The sequence below is a fragment of the Hyaena hyaena genome, unplaced genomic scaffold (assembly GCF_003009895.1).
Source record: "Hyaena hyaena isolate Hyena2069 unplaced genomic scaffold, ASM300989v1 scaffold_2094, whole genome shotgun sequence".
In the NCBI taxonomy this organism is placed as follows: domain Eukaryota; kingdom Metazoa; phylum Chordata; class Mammalia; order Carnivora; family Hyaenidae; genus Hyaena; species Hyaena hyaena.
This window is the reverse complement of record NW_024082727.1, coordinates 12,271-32,495: the sequence shown is the minus strand read 5'-3', so window position 1 is coordinate 32,495 and position 20,225 is coordinate 12,271. Positions and strand designations below refer to the sequence as shown.

Genomic DNA, 20,225 nt, shown 5'->3' with positions numbered 1-20,225 from the left:
GTGCCACCCGAATCATAGAGCTCTCTGTCTGAATGTCACCATTGGAAGTGCCACCAGATGAGAGAGAGAGCAAACATGGATGCCTCTGCCCCTTTGGAACATGCAATCTTCTTGGCTAGATTCCTGAGTCTAGAAAGATGGGAATTCAGTGGTAACTATGGCTAACTTAGGCTCATGACTTGAGTTTTTCTCAAGGTAAAGTTAGAAGACAAAGAGACACAAAATGAGACCCTTACCCACAGCCAGGTTGGTTCTCTGTGATTTCACTCTATCTTAGAACTGATTTTGAAGGGTCTTCAGGTAGTTTATTTTTTGCATCTTGTCCAGAGTGTTAGCAGGAGAGATGGCAAAGGAGGGCATACTTGGCTGAAAGCACCATAATTCTGTGCATTTTTCTGGGAGTGATAAAGAAGAACTTGCAACAAAATGAAAAACTATGAATTTAGGCCCATGCCATCTTTGATTCCATACACGACTTCGGATTCATGCAGTCAACTAAATATATAAGCTTTACATACCTTTAATGTAAAATATGAGATTTAAATTAAACTATATTGTGTGGGGGGAAAAGAGCATCTTTTGGGAATTATTAGGTCTCAGGTAAACTGGATATTATGTGAATCTACAGCAAAACATTCTACTTGAACTTTTTGGGTAAATTTTACTATAATAATATTTAACACATATTTAGTGTTTCAAATTATCTTTACTAAAAATGTGTATGATTAAATAAAGGCCATGTTTTCAATGGTATGTTCATGATTTGATAAGAACTGATTCTGGCCTTTCCACATTCTATTAATTTATTTCCTAAATGATGCAGAAAGCACATACAGTGTTATTTCAGAGAAATCAGGGTTTAGGAGTAACTTTTGAAGAAAAGAGGTACAATATATGCAAATATTCATCATTTCTACAGAGAATGATCTGATGTGTGGAAACCTTATTTTCACCAGCTTTAAATGTTGGATAATAACTATATCTTTCTGTTAGATTTATCCAGCAAGTTACATCAATAACAATTACAAGGCATATAACCATGTTTCTAGTGCATGATGCTCAATAAATGGCAATTAATGTCATTATGGTATTCCAGGTATTGTGTCAGATGACAGGGAAATAGACCACAATGAAAGCACTGTACCAACTCTCAAGGAACTGAATGGGAAAATAATCTAGTGGAAAAAACAGTACGTAAGCCCATTATAACCAGGTTGTTGAATTATAACACAATATTTGTAAATATATAAATTTGATGATACAAGCAACTAATTGTAAAGGTAAAGGGGAAAGGCAATTTTCCTGTCATGTTTTCTTATACTATCTACATAAAGTTTATCCTAAATTTCTGTAAAAAAATGAGACCTTCTCATTGTCAGGGTAAGAAAAAACCTTCAAGATATATTATTGTTTGAAGTTATAGAGATACAAATGATTTTACTTATTACACTGTTTGAGTAAAATGAAATACATGCTTGTACCACATATAATATCCTTGAGGAAAGATACTGAGTTGCCAGGGTACAGAAATGAAATGGAAATCTGCTTTTTGTTGTAAATCCTTAAAAATATTGTCTATTTAGAATTTTACTAACAATTTTAGGAATTGAAAGTATAACTTAGGAAAATGTTGTTGACCGAGTATTTCGATGTAAAATGTAATATAAAAGTACATTCAATAAATGTGTTTTTCTAAGCAGCATAGTTAATGGAGTACTATTTAGTTAAGTACTAAATAGTTAAGTACTATTTAGTTAAGTACCAAATAGTTAAGTACTATTTAGTTAAGTACCAAATAGTTAAGTACTATTTAGTTAAGTACCAAATAGTTAAGTACTATTTAGTTAGTACTATTTAGTTAAGGAGTTCCTTTTATTTATTTATTTTTATTTATTTTTGAGGCGGGAGGTGCAGATTGCAAGTTTGGGAGGGGAAGAGAGAGAGGGAGACAGAATCTGAAGCAGGCTCCAGGCTCTGAGCTGTCAGCACAGAGCCTGACTTGGGGCTCGAACTCACAAGTGTGAGATCATGACCTGAGCTGAAGTTGGACACTGAACCGACTGAGCCAGCCAGGTGCCCCAAAGAGTTCCTTCTAAAGATCAGTCAGTCAATAAATTTTTCTATTTATAGTCATCAGGCTTCCAAAAATTCTTGTGAATTTCTAGAACTTTCTTAGGGTTTCACAAATATTCATTGACCTACATAGAAGCCAAATATATTATCAAGTGCTCTCCAACTTTTGGACATGTCTAACATTTTTTCATTTTTTTCCCCATAGTTTGCTAAGCCCAGAATGACATAATCCACTTCTTTTGTGACTCCCCTATGCCTGAACGAAGTAGAGATTCCTGAGGCCTCTCAGGCCAGTTAACCTTGCACAGAACACATACTTGTCTCTGTCTAAATCATCTGGACTCTGGGATTGAGGTCATCCTTGGCATTCTGGCAGCCATAAAAAAATATATATATATTTGGTCTTTTGGATTTTTCCAACAGTTTAGTTTGACTTCTTCCACATTCTAACATGCCACTAACCTGTTTTATATCATGCATATTGACTCACAAATATAAATTTATTTTTTAATTTCCACTGAAACCTCATTGGGGGCCCCCACAGCACTTATTATTTTAAAATAAGTTGTTAAGCAATAGGAATATGTGGCAGACACAGCAGGTTGCCTATTAAAATCCCATTTTCTCTTTGTACTTACTAAGAGAGCCCCAGTTTAATTGGGGTGGCTTTATGCTCTGCTAAAAATATGGTTTATTCCAGCCCATCTGGCTACTGGGTACAGCAGTGTTACAACAGTTCTGGACAGGGCCATCTCTCATTTTGTTCAGGGCTCCAGGCAAATATTTTTCTGGGATCTCTGTCTGTATAAATAGTTTGATTAAAAATATATTAGACAGATTTCTTCTGGTGAGATGCATAAGGCATGTTTTTCCTGATTAATCCCGGTAAATGCAGCAAAAGCTCCTGATATTACATACATTCTATCATCTATCTCTATCTATCTATTATCTATCTATCTATCTATCTATCTGTCATCTATCTATCTATAGACAGATATCTCAGATATTTAAATATATATTTATAGACTCTAAATGGTGAAGAAATTTGACAGTCTGGCTAGGAACATTGGTAACTGAGGAATAGCATGGTAGTAATGGGTTTTCTTTGTTTCTTTAAATACTGGAGATGCCAGCAACACAGATACATCAATGGGCACACATATAAGCCAAAATAAATAAACAATATATAAAGACTGCTTTTTAATCCAAAGCAGGGCAGGGAAAGAAGCAGCCTAACAGGAAAGGAACTATTGGAAATAACCAGTCTGTTTCAAACACCACAGGAAAACAACAACAACAACAACAACAACTGAGGCCCCACTTTCAGTTGCAGCAGGTAAAACTAAGCAGAAACCAGAAATTGCACGCTTACCAGGGTGCAAAAAGGCTCCCCAAACTCATAGTCAGGGCGATGTCAGAGAAGGCCTCCTCACACACTCATCACCAATGAGTAGGTGCCCGGTTCCTCTGGTCAGAAAAGTGGATACCACGGCGAGGCCCCACACTTCACTCTTAACTTGTGTGCTCAGACAGGTGTCAGAGGAGAGCTGGCGAAGAGTCAGATTGTCACTAATGCTTCGTGGGAACAATGCTACTTTTGGGAAGCCATGGTATCCATGGAGGCTATGCAGGGAGCAGTAATAGTATGTCTCTCCCGTTCGTAGCCAGGGTGGCCTCCGTGGTGACCTAAATTGAGAAACGGGTCCACACAGAAATCCCTAAGGAATCTTTTTTTTTTTTTTTAAAGACCTCAAGTCTTCATAATGGAGTCCAGCAAAGCCCCGGGAAATATGACAAATATACAAATATTAATTGCATTTCTATACACCAGCAATGAACATATGGAATCCACACTTAAAAACGCAATACCAGAGCCTAGACAGGCATTAGGAGGACACAGCACCAGGTCCAGTCTGCGCGTGTCCCAGCTGCTGGGGTAGGAGAAGAATGGCTGGAACTGCTTGGACAAAGACCTCTGAGTCCAGCTAACCTATAAGTAGCATGGGGTGATGGCAGAGACAAATCTCCTAGTAATGTCGTATCTAAGCAGCAGGGCTAAGTGACAGCCTCAATGACGAACGACTAGAGTAGCCCACGGTGGATACATTAAACGTAGCGCTGATAATGATGTCAGAGAAGATGAAATGGAAGAGAACCTGACTCAAGTGGGAAGTATCCTAGGGAATCTAAAAACCATGGCCCTGAACATGGGCAATGAAGTTGAAGCTCCAGATCCACAAATAGATGGATCACAGAAAAGGCTGACATCAGTCATACCTTGCCAAAGCCAGAGCCAAGGGGCTCATCAACAGCGGAAGCTGCTGCTGTGCTTCGTGATCAGTCATTCACTTCTCTAGCTCCTCCTTCAAACTCATTACTTTTCTGAGTTTGATGTTTCGGTCCCACACTCTTCTAATCAGGAGATGATGTGCCAGAAGGGCTAGGAGTACAGACCCTCTATTTTTTATGTTCTCTTTTCCCTGAGGGTAGACAACTGTTCAGCCTTCCTTCCAGTACGTTTTTTCCTCAGTTCATACTCTTAGCTTGGTTTTTGCACATCATATGTAGTGTTATTTTTCATCCTCCTCATTTTCTTCACCATGTTCCTTTGCTTTCAAGACTTGGAAGCATTGTCAAGACAGCCACGAAGAATGAAGTTGGAGACAAGGGCAGCCCAAAGAGGAGAGACAAGAGAGAAGAAGGCTCAGTGAAGCCTGCAAGCCACAAAGCAGAAGTTGCATAGTCACAGTAAACATTTAATTGGGTTTACTATTTTTTAAAAACTGTTAACATTTATTCATTTTTGAGAGACAGAATGTGAGTGGGGGAGGGGCCAGAGAGAGTGGGAGACACAGAATCTGAAGCAGGTTCCAGACTCTGAGCTGTCAGCACAGAGCCCAAGGTGGGGCTCAAACTCTCGAGCTGCAAGATCATGACCTGAGCCCAAGTCAGACACTTAACTGATTAAGCCATCCAGGCACTCCAGTTGGGTTTACTTTTAAATATAGGTTGCAGTTATTGCCAATTTAAGATAATGTTTAGCTTTGGAGCTTTTATGCACAATGTTGTTGTTTTACATCACAACTTGGCAACCTCTGCTCCAAGTAATAGAATGAATTTTCTCAAAGTAGGGTTAGTTTCTGAACTTCTGGGGATTTATGTATGTACATAGGTTCTGTGATCCCATTTCATATTGTGTAAATGAATGGCTTTTAACTTCCACATTATTAGTGGTATCCTGATCCTATTACATGTCTCTTAACCTCAGAAATTTGTCATTAGTCTTTGAAGAAAAAATTATGTAAATATATATGTGTAACATGATAATTTCTCTGTGAACAGGGCTTAAATTTTTTTGGAAAAGTTTGACAAAGTATATCATGTGAATTCCAATTTACCTCAATGCTAAGAATTATATTGGGATAGAAAAAATATTTTTTTAATCTAAGGTAGAAAAACAGATTGCTTTGATTTTTATGTAGATTTAATCTTTAAAAAGCTAGAATTTATTCTGTTTAACTAAAAGTGATTTGGAAAATTATGCCTTTGTTTCAATTATTGATGGTGGAAATATCTTTGGATTGAATTATATCCAGAAGCACATTTATTTAGATCCTGAACAGTGTTAGACTCTGATCGGTACTTGTCACCTTTATTTAAAAACTAGCATCTGCACACTTCAAAGCTATTAATGTGGACTGATTTGACTACTAATCACTGGAGGAACTTTATAATTAAATTTTATAACTAACAAAAAATAAAAAATAAATAATAAGATAAATAAAAATGCAATACCACTTGCATCCACACAGAAGAAGAAGAAGAAGAAGGAGAAGAAGAAGAAGAAGAAGAAGAAGAAGAAGAAGAAGAAGAAGAAGAAGAAGAAGAAGAAGAGACAATGACAAAGAAGAAAAAGAAGAAGAAAGAAGTTTAAATCTAACAGATTATGTATGGTACTTGTATGCTGAAAATGATAGGATGTTGATGAAGAAAATAAAATCTAAATGATAAGACATATCATGCTTCAAAATAGATCTAAACAAGTGATGCTATACCATGGATTGAAGATTCAAGATAGTAAAGATATTAATTCTCTGAAAATTGACATACCACAGGTTTAATGCAGTTCCTTTTAACATCTGAGCAAGGTTGTGTGTGTGTGCGTGTGAGTCTGCACATGTGTGTGTGTTTAGAACTGTGTGGAATTTCTCTGCAAAGTCAAAGGAACTGGCAAAGTAAACATTCTTAAAAAAATACAATAACATGGGATAGCTCTAAACAATTTCAAGATTGATTATATAGTTTCAGTAGGCAAGCCTGTGTAGTATGCACAATTGGACAAACAGACACATCTAATTGAGCAGAATAGATCATTCAGAAATAATTTCACACAAGTATGGCTAACTGACTTTGACAAAGGTGAAATGTCATTTCAACAAATTGTGTCTGAACAATGTACATCTTTAGGCAAAAATTAAACCTTGACCTAAGCCCCCAAGTTCATACAAAAAAATAGCTAAAAATGGATTTCAGATTGAAATGTAAAAATGTAAATATATAACTCTTAGAAAACAAAAGAGGAAAAAATATCCTGAACCCAGGGTTTGGTGAAGCATTCCTAGCCATGGCATCAAAAACACAGTCTATTAAAGAAAAAAATGGATATTCATCTAGCTTTATAAAATTTCAAACTTAAACAATCCAATTAGAAAATGGAAAAATGAAGGGACATTTCATTAGGATGATATACAGGTGATAAATAAATACCAATAATTGCATACCATCACTCTCCATTGGAAAATTGCAAATCTAATACCGTGAGCTATCACTGCATACTGATTACAACAGCTAAAATTAAAAACAGATTGTACCAAATGCTGGCAATGGTTTAGACACACTAGATTTCTTATATATTGCTGGTGGAGTTGTGAAATAGTACAACCACTCTGGGAAAAGTTGGGTGGTTTCTTTAAAAAAAAAACTAAATGTATATGTCACATATGACTAAAAGCTGCGCCCCTGGGCAGTTATCTCAGAGAAATGACATTGTATGTCCACACAGAAACCTATACATGGATGTTCATACCAGGGTTATTTGAAATAGCCAAAGTAGAAACAATCAATACACGAATGGTGAAACCACTAGTACAACCATACTGTGGAATTCTAACTAAAAGTAAAGTGGACTGAGCTACCAATGTACCCACCAACATAGAAGGATCTGAAGGACACTGATGAGTGAGAAAAGCCAGTCTCAAAATGTCACATACTGCATGATTCACTTTGTATAATAGTCCCAAAACAACAAAATTATAGGTATGGAAAACAGATGAGTGGTTGTCAGAAGCTATGAGCTAGTTTGGGGAGGGACGTGCATGTAACAATAAAGAGATAGCTAGGGGTGCCTGGGTAGCTCAGTCAGTTAAGCATCCAGCTCTTTGTTTTGCCTCAATTCATGATCTTATAGTTTGTGAGTTCAAGTGCCACAACAGGCTCCTTGTTGATAGTGTGGAGCCTGCTTGGGAATCTCTCTCTCTCCCTCTCTCTCTGCCCTTCTCCCACTCATGCTTGCTCTCTCTCTCAAAATAAATCAATAAACTTAAAGAAGAGATAGCTTGAGGGAGACATTTCTGGTGGATAAAATAGTTCCACATCTTTACAGAGTGTAATGGTTACACTTATAGGGTGTGGCGGTTGCATAAATATACACATGAAATAAAACTATAGAATTAAATATATATAATATTACCAAAATGACATTCCAGGGCATGAAATTGTACTGTACTTATGCAAGATGTAACCTTTGGGAGATATTGGGTAGAGAGTACATGAGGCCTTTCCCTACTGTATTTGTAACTTTCTATGAATTTTTTACAATTCACATAATTGTATGAACATATATGTGTGTAATAATATTATATAATTTGCATAATTTTATGAATATACATGTATGTGTATTATAAACACACATGATTAGATCCAGTGGACCCATGTAAAGTACCTTGACTTCTCAATGAAGTTGTAAGAGTGTGTACTCAGATATTTGTTTATTGTCCAATCAGCGCTTTGGTGCATGTAAAGATTCTTCACGGTGTCCACACCCCTTCTTAAGGGGTGACAACATATGGCATTTACTTTCCTTACACATTCAGATTGCGGAAGCCCAGTCCTTTCCTTCTGAGATTTCTTCTCTGTACTTTTCCATGTATAAGAATCTGAATGGGGACTTACTATATACTGTGTGCCTCTAACATACTCTCTTCTCAATGCTAATGTCACCTGGCTCCATTCTTGAGATGTGCTGTGTCTCTACATAGAGTAAGAGTTCTTTTTTTTTATTTTTCTTTTTGTTGACTGCTATATCCCCATATTAAGAAATCAAAATAAAACTGTCGGGGCACCTATGTGGCTCAGTCAGTTAAGCGTCCAACTTCAGCTCATGTCATGATCTCAGGGTTCATGGGTTCGAGCCCTGGATCAGGCTCTGTGCTGACAGCTAGCTCAGAGCCTGGAGCCTGTTTCAGATTCTGTCTCTCTCTCTCTCTCTCTCTCTCTCTGACCCTCCCCTGCTCACGCTGTGTCTCTCTTTCTCAGAAATAAATAAAACATTAAAATTTTTTCAAAATAAAACTGTCATGAACTGGATGAATAAATATGCAGCAACTTCAACTTAGGGATTAGCTAGACATTTTTGACAGCTACCAATGAAGTGTAAGATGCTCTCTACTGGGTTTCTGTGGAGATGGCCATGTGTCACCAGAAAAATATGAAGTGAATGATTCCACCACCTTTGTTTTTTAATTCGTAACTTGTTGAAGAATTAACTGAGTCATTGTCTATTTGCTCGATTCCTCTGGTAAGTATTCAGTGGACAGGTGATACTAATTAATCAGACAACATCTCTTGAGCCTTATAATTCATAAAAAAGCTATGATGATATACATTTCTAAGCCTGGAGTTTAGGAAGAAAAACTGAGAATGATGCAAAGGCATATTTATATATTTTTAAAGTAAGAATGTGAAGAAATAGGGATGAAGAGGAAAAAAAAAACCTGAAATACAAAAGGCAGAGTGGAGGACACATAATATGATGTGTCATCTATAACAACACTTGCATAATTTAATGCTTTCATGTAATAACAAAACAGTTCCATCCTGTAGTACATGATTCAGTACAACAAAAATGAAATGCAGGCGATTAGTTTAATAATTTTCAGGAGAAAGTGATTGCTGTGTCCTGTGCCGCATTATGATATGCCGATTATAGGGACAACAAGAAACTGGGAGAAAAAATGAATAAGACAGAAAGTTAATTAAAAATACATGTCATCTTCAGGAAAATTGATTTCGATCATCCAGATGATAGAAAAGCAATTTCAAACATGCAAAAATTTGTGAAATATTCTATTTATTAACCCATTCTGAGAAATACAACAGAAGAGGGCTTTTCCAGCAGGAGACAGCCAAAGGAAAATGTAGTTTATAATATAAGAGTTTCAGGATAAAATTAAACATGAGTCTATAAAATTTCTAACTACCAAAAGAAGTACCACAAAAGAAAATAGTATTTTTATTAAAGTAATACTTGAAGGATCAACTGGAAATTAATAAAAATCCTTACATCGAGGGGATGGGTAGAAACAAGGTAAAAAAGAATGAGACATAAGATTTATCTGATATGACATTTTACAGCTTTGTGTTTTCAAGGATATTAATTATATTTCAAAAATAAAATTAAATTATGAAGATGGAAAAAGTGAGTCATCAGTTAAAAAGAGATAAATGGTTATCTGTACATGTAGGACTGACAATACAATACAGATATAAAAGTAGTTCAACAGAATTATCTTTCTGGTATTTAAAACATGCAAATTAAAAATAACTTTAGGGGACACTTGTGTGGCTCAGTTGGTTAAGTGTCCGACTTTGGCTCAGGTCATTATCTCACATTCGTGAGTTTGAGTCCTGCATTGGGCTCTGTGCTGACAGCTCAGAGTCTGAAGCCTGCTTCTGATTCTGTGTTTCTTTCTCTCTCTACTCCTCCCCAACCCATGCTCTGTTTCTCTCTCTCTCAAAAATAAAATAAACATTAAATTTAATAACAAATGAATAAGATAAAACTTACTGGCACTTGGGTGGCTGAGTTGATTTTGTCCATCTACTGATTTCAGCTCAGGTCATGATTTCATGGTTCTTGGGATCAAGCCCTGAGCTGACAGTGCAGAGCCTGCTTGAGATTCTCTCTCTCTCCTTCTCTCTCTGTTCCTCCCCTGCTCACTCTCTCTCTCTCTCTCAAAATAAAGAAACTTAAAAGATATATATATATATATATATACATATATAAAAATACTTCTTTTTTTCTGAAATAGTTTATTGTCAAGTTGGTTTCCATATAACACCCAGTGCTCATCCCAATATAAATGTTTATTTTTGAGAGAGAGACAGAGCATGAGTGGAGGAGGGGCAGAGAGGGAGACACAGAATCTGAACCAGGCTCCAGGCTCTGATGCTTAACCGACTGAGCCATTCACGTGCCCCTCAAAACAATAATTTTAGACACTCAAAAGTTGCAAAAACAGTACTGATTGTCCTCCACTTTTTCTAATGTTACATCATGATGGCAGATGTATAAAAACCATAAAATTAACTGTAGCACAATACTGTTAACAAGTGTATTCCAGCTTCCTAGGGTTTTCTGCCAATGTTCTTTTTTGGTCAAAATCCAATCCACCATGCCATTGCAGTCAGTCTTCAGGACTCCACAGTCAACACTAACTTCCAGCAGCTTTTTGGTCTTTGCCTGTGTTTCACAACCTTGTTGGTGTTGAAAGGTACTGGTCGGCTCTTTCTTATAATATGCCTCAGTTTGGATTCATCTGAGGTTTTATCAGGATACAACAGGGAGTAGGGATTTGGGGAAGAGCACCGGAAATGTGAAACACGCTTCTCAGTATATTGAACAAGGGGCTATATCAGTCTGAGTTATGGCAGGAGGTGCGAACATTGATCTACTTGGTAAAGGTGGTGTGTGCCAAGCTTCTTTGCTAAAAAAATGATTGGTTTTCTTTTGCCAAAAGCTACTTGTTAAAAGTGAGGTACTGAGCTCATTCCACACTCAGGGGGAGGGGATTAAACTCCACCTCCTGGAGGGCCAGTTGCCAAACAATTTAGGGACATATGTTCAAAACAGCACATTAATTAATAAACAATTCAAGAGGATGTTTTGATTCTACTGAAAAACCGTTTTCTTCAAAAGGTTCCCGACACTGGTGTTAGCATTCATCAGTGCATTTTCCCTCCAGCAGTTATTACACTGCTCTTCTCATGGCGATTTTCTGTATCTCTCATTTCTTCTGTGCCTGTGCATAGGACTTTCTCTGTGAGCAATGTGGGTCTCTTCCCCCCATTCATCTATTCATTTGTGCTACATTTGTTTATGTCAGTGTGAACTCACTGGTACTTATTTTATTATTTTGATTAGTGGTCTATCATCATTTATATTATTACTCCAATTCTTCCACTTTGGCCATTGTTAGCCTGGCTTCTGTGTCCCTTTTACATGTTCCCCCCAACCTTATTTTTTTTTAATTCCTTACTTTTCGGAACTACAAGATGCATCAAACTTATTTTTTTTTCCATGCTCCATCTTGTCAACAAACCATTTCTCCAGTGAGTTGGGTTCCTTTTAAACTGAATCGTATTTTTAGGAACCGAATCTGCACACTAGGTTGTACTCATTGGTAATGTGGTATCCTTGTTTCTAATTTACCTGACTAGAGAGAGCTGTGAAATATATGCGTGTATCATAACCCATGTGGACACTCGTCTATATTTATTTCACTGTCTGTATGAAGAAGATAAACTGGAGTGCATACTGATGTCTAACTCCAATCCAGTACCACCGTATTTATTCCAACCTCGGCCTCCATGATCATTTATAAAGTCTCCTATGTAGTGAGAAACCTGCTTTTTTCCCCCTGTAATCTATTTGCTTATTTGTTCAATTCTAGCATATAGGCAAAGGAATAAGGTCAACCCACACCTTTCCAAAGTCATTTGGCCACCTCCTCTATCCTCATCTCCTCTGGGGAAGATACGCCACACATTTGCAAAAGAGTGCATTCCTTCATCACAGTTCACATCTAATTCTAAGATTCCACAACATGCTCATTTTAAATTTTTTTCTGTGGGCATGGGGCACTTGGGTGGCTCAGTCAATGAAGCAACTGACTCGGTTTCAGTTCACATCATGATTTCACAGTTCGTGGGTTTGAGCCCCACATTGGGCTCTGTGCTGATAGTGGGAAGCCTGTTTGGGATTCTCTCTCTCCCTCTCTCTTTCCCCCCACCTCTGCTTATGTTTTCTCTCTCTCTCTCTTTCTCTCTCTTTCTCTCTCTCTCCTTCTCCCCATCCTCAAAATAAATAAACTTACATTTCCTGAATTCATTTTCTGCACCTTTTGATATATAATTCTATGGTTTTGAAAAGCACAGAAAGGTATCCTCCTCCATGGTGTATAAAAAGGGTTCAATCAGCACTAAAATCTCCATATGTGGCCCCCTTCTTTGTGGTCAGGCTCCTTCCAGTGCTCCAACCCTGGGTGACAACTGATTTTTGTGTCTGTCTTTGGTTTTACCTTTTCAGCATACAAGATGAAAGGAGTCACACAGTAAACAAATTTGGGTCTTGCTCTTTCACTTATCAAAATGCATTCACTTATTTTTTTTAAGTTATTTACTTTTGAAAGAGAGAGAGAGAAAGCACACAAGTGAGGGAGGATCAGAGAGAGAGAGAGAGAGAATCCAAAGCAGGCTCCAAGCTCTGAGCTGTCAGCACAAACTTCGATGTGGGACCCGAACCCAAGAACTGTGAGATCATGACCTGAGCAGAAGTCAGACGCTTAACCAACTGAGCCACTCAGGCACCTCTCAAAATACATGTGGATGAATAAAAATCAAGTGTGTTCCTTTTAATTGCTAAGTGATGTTGCATTGTATGGTTGTACCACACTTTGCCCATTAAGCTGTTGAAGGTCATCTTAGGCTGTTTCCAGTTTTTGACCGTGAACACTATAACTGTTTTCATAAGAAGTTTTGGTGTGCCTCTGGTTTTTTAGTTCACTTGGTATGATATTACACTAAGTGAACTTTAGTTCACTTAGGTGATGGCATTACTGAGACCTCTGGTAAGTGTATATATAACTAATTGCCGAATCATTTTCTAACCTGACAGTGACATTTTTCTCTGGAATCAGAAATGAATGAGAGTTTATGATGTTTTGCATTGTCACCAGCATTTGATATTGTCAGTGTTTTGTTATAGTTTACTTTTTTCTTTTATTTATGCTATCTTAATAGATGTTTATGGTATCTTATTGTAGCTCAAATTTGCATTTCTCTGATGACAGATGATGCTAAGGATCATTTAACATACTTATATTCCACACAAATATTATTGTGGGTAAATTGTTCTGATACTCTATTTCGTATTGGGTTGTTTACTTTCCTATTGGAATTTAAGGGATTAAAAACTATTCTGTACAATGTCTTTGAGAAGGTATGGAATCGGCGAATATTTCTTTTCATTCTGTGGGTTTTCTTTTTTAATTGTAGCAATTCTTTTAAACAGTAACAGCCCCTGGTATGATAAATCTAGCGTACAATTTTTTTTTTCTTTTGTGGATAATACCTTTCGTGTGATAACTTACTGTCAAACTCAAGATCATCAAACTATCTATTATAATTTCATGTTAGAGGTTTTTTTTTTCATTTTTAATGTTTTATTTATTTTTGAGGGAGAGAGAGAGACAATGTGAGCAGGGGAGGGCCAGAGAGAGAGGGAGATACAGAATCCGAAGACAGGCTCCAAGCTCTGAGCTAGCTGTCAGCACTGAGCCTGATGCGGGGCTCAAACCCATGAACCGTGAGATCATGACCTGAGCCAAAGTCAGACGCTTAACCGACTGAGCCACCCAGGTGCCCCACGTTAGAGTTTTTATAGCTATATTCTGCATGTATGTCTATGATCATTTATGAGTTAAGTTTTGCATAGGTGTGAGATATAAGCCAATGATATTTGTTTTATTTGTATTAGCTCATTGCCTATAGATGTTTGATTATTCTATCCTAGCTGTAGAAAATAGGATCTTTTTTCTGTTAAATTGTCTTTGTACTTTTGTCATAATTCTGTCCACCAAATTTGCATGGATAGATTTCTGGGCTCATTACTCTGTTCCATTTGACCTCTGATCTATGCTTCCACCAAAACCACAGTCTTAAAAATGGTTGTTTTGCATTAAGAGCTGTGGAAGGATAGTTTGGGTTGTAAATATTTGTTTTTCATTACAGAAGTATTTGGTTATTATAATTTATTTGCCTTCCTGTCCATATTTTAGAATAAGTTGTTGAAATGCACATATACACACACATACACACAAATTGTAAGAATTTAAATACGAATCTGTTAAATCCTCTAGATCAAATTGGAGATAATTCACCTGTTAATAATATTGTGTTTCCCATCCCATAAATATGGTACATTTCTCCATTTTCCAAAACCTTCTTTGAGTTATTTTCAAATATTGTTCCATTTCATGAGACTTATGGACATAGAGGTATTTTAGTTCTTATGGATATAGCATTATTTCAGTATATTCACTGCTTATTCTTTGAATGTCTGTTAGGTCAATAGTGTATAGCCCTTCTTTTCTTCCTGATATTTGAAATATGTGTCTTTAGCCTTCTTCTTGGTCAACATTGGTAGGAGTTCATACATTGTATTGGTTCTTTCAAATAACTGGATCTTTTTTTAGCACAGTTGACACACAAGGTTACACACAAGTTTCAGGTATACAGTGTAGCCATTCAACGACTCTACTTATATCACACTGTGTTCAACCTATATGTAGCCACCAGCTATTACCACGCAGGACTATTACAATACCATTGACTATATTTTCCATGCTGCACCTTTTATTAAGAAATAGATCTTTGTTTCATTGATTTTATATATTGATTTGTTTTGAATTTTATCTGCTTATGCTTTTGCCTTTATTTGAGTTTTCTGAGTTTAATTTGTTCTTCTTTCACTTGTTTATTAAAGTAAAGGCTTAGATTTTTTTTTATTTTAACTTGTCTTTTTTACATGATTGCTTACTGCCATTGTTTCCTCTAAGCACTTCTTTATCTGAAGCTTAAGAAGTTTGATATGTGGCATTTTCATTTTCATTCAGTTCGCCCTAAATTTTATTTCCTTAGAGACATTCCTTTTCACCTAGGAGTTATTCTGAAGTATTGTAACTTAATTTTCAGCTACTTGGGGTTTTCCAAAACTATTTCTGTTATGATTTCTATTTTAATATTGTTATGAACTGAAAACTAATGAATATGATTGAATTCATTTAAAATTTGCTAAGGTCTGTTTTATGGTCCACGATACGGACTATTTTGGGTCAAGTCTCCTTATACAGTTAAGGAAATGTTACATTCTGCTATCTGTAGAGTGTTTCTACCTGTCAATTTTGCCAGCCGTTTTGTTTCGGCCTCTATAACCCACCTCATTTCTCGCTATTTGTTCTATCAATTACAGAGAGAAGAGTATAGAAATCTCCAAGATAAGTGTGCATATTTATATGTCAGCTTTCAGATCTGTATGTCCCATGTACGAAGCTCTGCTGTTAGGTACAGAGAACAACTTAGTATCGTCATATATTCTCGGAGAATTGGCCTCTTGATCAATATGTCCATTCCATTTCATTTCATTCCATTGTATGAAGTGAAGACTCTGATCTATGTCATGTTTCTTCTCATTGCCTTGTCCACATGGTGGTTGGTGCAGGGAAAGGTTCTTGGGTATTTTTTTCGTGTCTGAGCATGAAGCAGGCACTTGGGGCTGTGGCCTTCTGGTGCCTTCTTCCCCTCTTCCTGTTGGAATGCTGGCCTTAGCATATATTCCTACAGCTCCCAGGGGTAGAGTTCTGCACCTTTCATTTCCCTAGTCCCCATCCCTTGATTGCAATGGGTCTGCACCAGATTCCAAACCACTTCTGTTTCTTTTCTCTGCAGCATAAGGCTTCTTCTTCTTCATAGATAAAAAGAGGAGATGAATCCGGGCTGTAATTCATCATCATCATCTCCCAGCCATCATCATGGGAGAGGCTTTTGCAACATTTTTGCTAATCTCTCCTGAGAGGTAAAGCTTCAAGAGAGTCAGAATTGTCTATGTTTAAGGTTACTAGCCAGCCAATAACTGGCCTTTAGCAATTCATTAAAAATTGCTGCTTAATCTTCTTATTCACTTAGTAATTCTGGCAGCATCTGTCTCCCCCAAACAAGTTCTTGGGCCTTATATCTCCCTGCAGGTGCCTGCCTCTCTCCAGATTTCCTATTAGTTGTTTACCCTTCAACCTTACTTTTCTGATGGATTCCAGAAAGGGACTTGATTTGCATTTTGCCCAGCTTTTTTTTTTTTTTTCTTATTCTAAAGTGAGAAGAGCAATGCTTTTTGTTTGCTCTCTCTACATCTCTGAGGTGAAAACATCCTCTCAACTAAATTTTTAAAATAGCAAAATGATTTCATATCCTTAGAGGTATATGCTCTAAGGGCAAACATAATTACAAAGAAATCTTAAACTTTAATTAGTTGGCTTATTTTTAGAACACTGTATTGTAATTCTGAAATTATTTTATGAGCATTAGAATATAAAATAAGTAAGTAAATATACTAATATTAGTAGGAACCAAGATTTCCTCTGTAAGAAAAAATTATTACAAATATTTTCTTAAAAGTGAGGAAAGGAAGAACCTCTCTCAATGATAAGTCTGAATTGCAAATGTCAACATGAACTCAAATATTTATAAGTATAAATATATATTTTTCTTTTTAAAAATTTTTAATATTTATTTATTTTTGAGAGAGAGAGGGCACAAGCAGGGGAGGGGCAGAGAGAGAGGGAGACACAGAATCCAAAGCAGGCTCCAGGCTCTGAGCTGTCAGCACAGAGCCCAGTGTGGAACTGTGAGATCATGACCTGAGCCGAAGTCAGACGCTCAACTGACTAGGCCACCCAGGTGCCCCAAACATATGTTTTTTCTAACTAAATATCCTAGAATAATCATCTAACAAAGATATTTGTTCTAAATACCATTCTCTTCTACAAGTCACCGAACCTTTACAAAAGTAGCTTATTTTGAGTCTCGGCTAAGACAAATATAGCATCAGCTTAAAGCACCTTGTTTTACCAGAAAGCAAAGAGGTTCTCAAAGGCTCATAGTGTTATGACTAAGAGGAAAATATGCTCTAATAAGGCAATTATCATTTTGTGACCACTGAAGTAATACTTTGGCAAGAACTATCATATATGGAAAACCACTGATGAGAATAGGGAATAAAACATTACATTGTCTCAAATGTCAGCTCACAGATTGCTCACAAATTGTATGATAATGAAACAACATACTTTTAGAACAGAGATGTTTGGTGTTTACCAGCTTAACCATCTTCTCAAATTTAGCATCACGGTTTTGGAACTTTTTCAAATTATATGCCTTCTGATACAAAGCAAAAAGGATACTCTCTGTCATCTGTATAGTTTCCTGGACCAAAAAAAAAAAATGTTTAATGTGAAATGATTATGAGTAAATACTCTGACAAAGTCAGGATATGATCAAGGATATGATTACAAAATAATGGTCTTTGATATTTTATAAGTGTCAATACTATGAGAAAGATTGTGGGTTGTGTGCAAGTACAACATATAAGCCTTACTGAACCCTGAATTTCAAAATAAAAAAAACAATGATTGAAAGGATTTGAACATGAACTTTATATTTGGTAATAAGATAATTTAATTACAATGACAGAGAAAAAATGCTATTGTAGTTATGTAACAAAATATCCATTTTCTTTCATTAGGCTTTCATTTAAAAAATTTTTTTAAATATAATATATTGTCAAATTGGTTTCCATACACCACCCAGTGCTCTCCCCAACAAGTACTCTCCTCAGTGCCCATTACCCACTTTCCCCTCTCCCCCCCCCACCATCAACCCTCAATTTATTTTCTGTATTTAAGAATCTCTTATGGTTTGCCTCCCTCCATCTCTGTAACTTTTTTTTCCCCTTCCTCTCCCCCATCATCTTCTGTTAAGTTTCTCAAGATCCAGATATGTGTGAAAACATATGGTATCTGTCCTTCTCTGCCTGACTTATTTAGCTCAGCATTACACCTTCCAGTTCCATCCATGTTGCTGCAAATGGCAGTATTTCATTCTTTCTCATTGCCATGTAGTATTCCATTGTATAGCTAAACCATACCTTCTTGATCCATTCGTCAGTTGATGGACATGTAGGTTCTCTCCATAATGTGGCTATTGTTGGAAGTGCTGCTATAAACATTGGGGTACATGTCAGAGTGGCTAAAATGGAAATTATTCTTAAAAGGCACATGTGAGGAGGGATGTCTGGGTGGCTCAGTTGCTTAAGCATCTAACTCTTGATTTCAGCTTGGAGCATGATTTCACATCGTGAGATGGAGCCTTGGTCCTGTCATGCTCCATGCTGAGCTTAGAACCTACTTAAGAGTCTATCTCTCCCTCTGCTCCTCTCCCATTCACACTGTCTATCTGTGTGTCTCTCTCTCCCTTTCAAAAAAAAAGGGGGGCACACGATGAAGTAAGAAAGGTGAAATGTAATATCTGCAAGTTACAAAAAAACAATACACACATGTGTGCAAGAAAATTATATGTGTATAGAAAGGGATGAAAATTAAATGTGGTAAAAGTTTATAATTGGTGAATCTAAGTTACTGACAGAAAGGTATTTGTCATCCTATTATGTTTTAAACACACATAATTTTATTACAAAATTATTTTAAAGAAACAACATTCTAAAAATGCAACATTCTAAAAATCCCAAAATTTTCTACTGATACTCATTCCTACAATTTTACGACACTGCCAGAGACGAGTCAAGAAATTACAAAAGCCATTATATATTCAGAAGTATTCAACATCAGAAATGCTAAAATCCAGCTGTATGTAGGAGCCCCTCAACAACCTACAACTTGCATTTTTAAAAATTTATTTTCTGTACAAAGAATCTTATGCGCTATATGAAAATCTGTACAGGTTTTATACTGAAGCTAATATTGAGCTGCACTCAAATTGACATTCTTAGCAAAACGCGCACACACAACACACCTGTCATTACAAGATAGCCGTTTTTAATCCATCTTCCTCTTCTTCCTCTTCATCCTTCTTCAAACCTGTTGGCCCACCAGGGCTCTTCTTTTCTGCTTTATGTTTGCCCTTGGCGAGGTATGAAGCCATAGTCATTCACGTTTCTCCTTTACCTTGGCTGCTCTCTGTTCACATGGTTGTTTATCTTGGGCTCACTGTTCAGACCACACTTCACCCACATATTTTGCAGTGTCCCCAGTAGATAAGCTAGCGGGTTCACTCTTTCTCTTTGGGGGAGGTTAAGAACAAACAGGAGGAAAGCAGTGGGAGGCCTTTTAGGAGCATTGGGATCTTTTTTTCCCTTTCCTTTCTTGTCACCTTTGGGAGGAGCATAATTTTTCATCTCCCTGTCACAGCAAGCTTTGTCACTGGTTGCCATATCTTCAAATTTCGATTTTCCTTTCGCAGACATGGTCTTCCATCTTTCTGCACATTTCTTGGGGAATCCGGCGACACTGATGGAAAAGTCTGGATGTTTCTTCCCCTGCTCTTCCTGGCAGGTCTGCACCAAGAAGGTATAGAGGGTCTCCTGGCCCGTGGTTGTCAGGTGTCTCCTTTACCCGTGGTGACAGCGTCTACTTAGTAGTAGCTTTTCCTCAGAGTCCCCAGAAGGGATGGGTTCAACAAACGCTCTTCCTTCCTGGGGTTCTGGTGTGACCCGTTTTTTTTTTAAATTGTCCTATTATTTAGAATATCTATATCAATAAAAACTCTTAAAAATGTAAATTTACATCAATGAAAAGAAAGTAAAAAAATGAGTGTGATTAAATGGTAAATGGGTGGTAAAGAACAGGCCAGTTTTTCCACACAAAAAGTGATCACGGGGGTGCCTGGGTGGCTCCATCGATTTCGAGTGGGACTCTAGACTTAAGCTCAGGTTATAATCTCATGGTTTGTGGGTTCGAGTCCCCGAC

At 37.0% G+C, this 20,225-nt stretch overlaps 1 pseudogene; it reads right to left on the bottom strand.

Moving 5' to 3' along the window:
- Nucleotides 1-19,278: 19,278 nt before the first annotated feature.
- On the bottom strand, nucleotides 19,279-19,886 carry LOC120227213 (annotated as a pseudogene).
- Nucleotides 19,887-20,225: the final 339 nt, after the last annotated feature.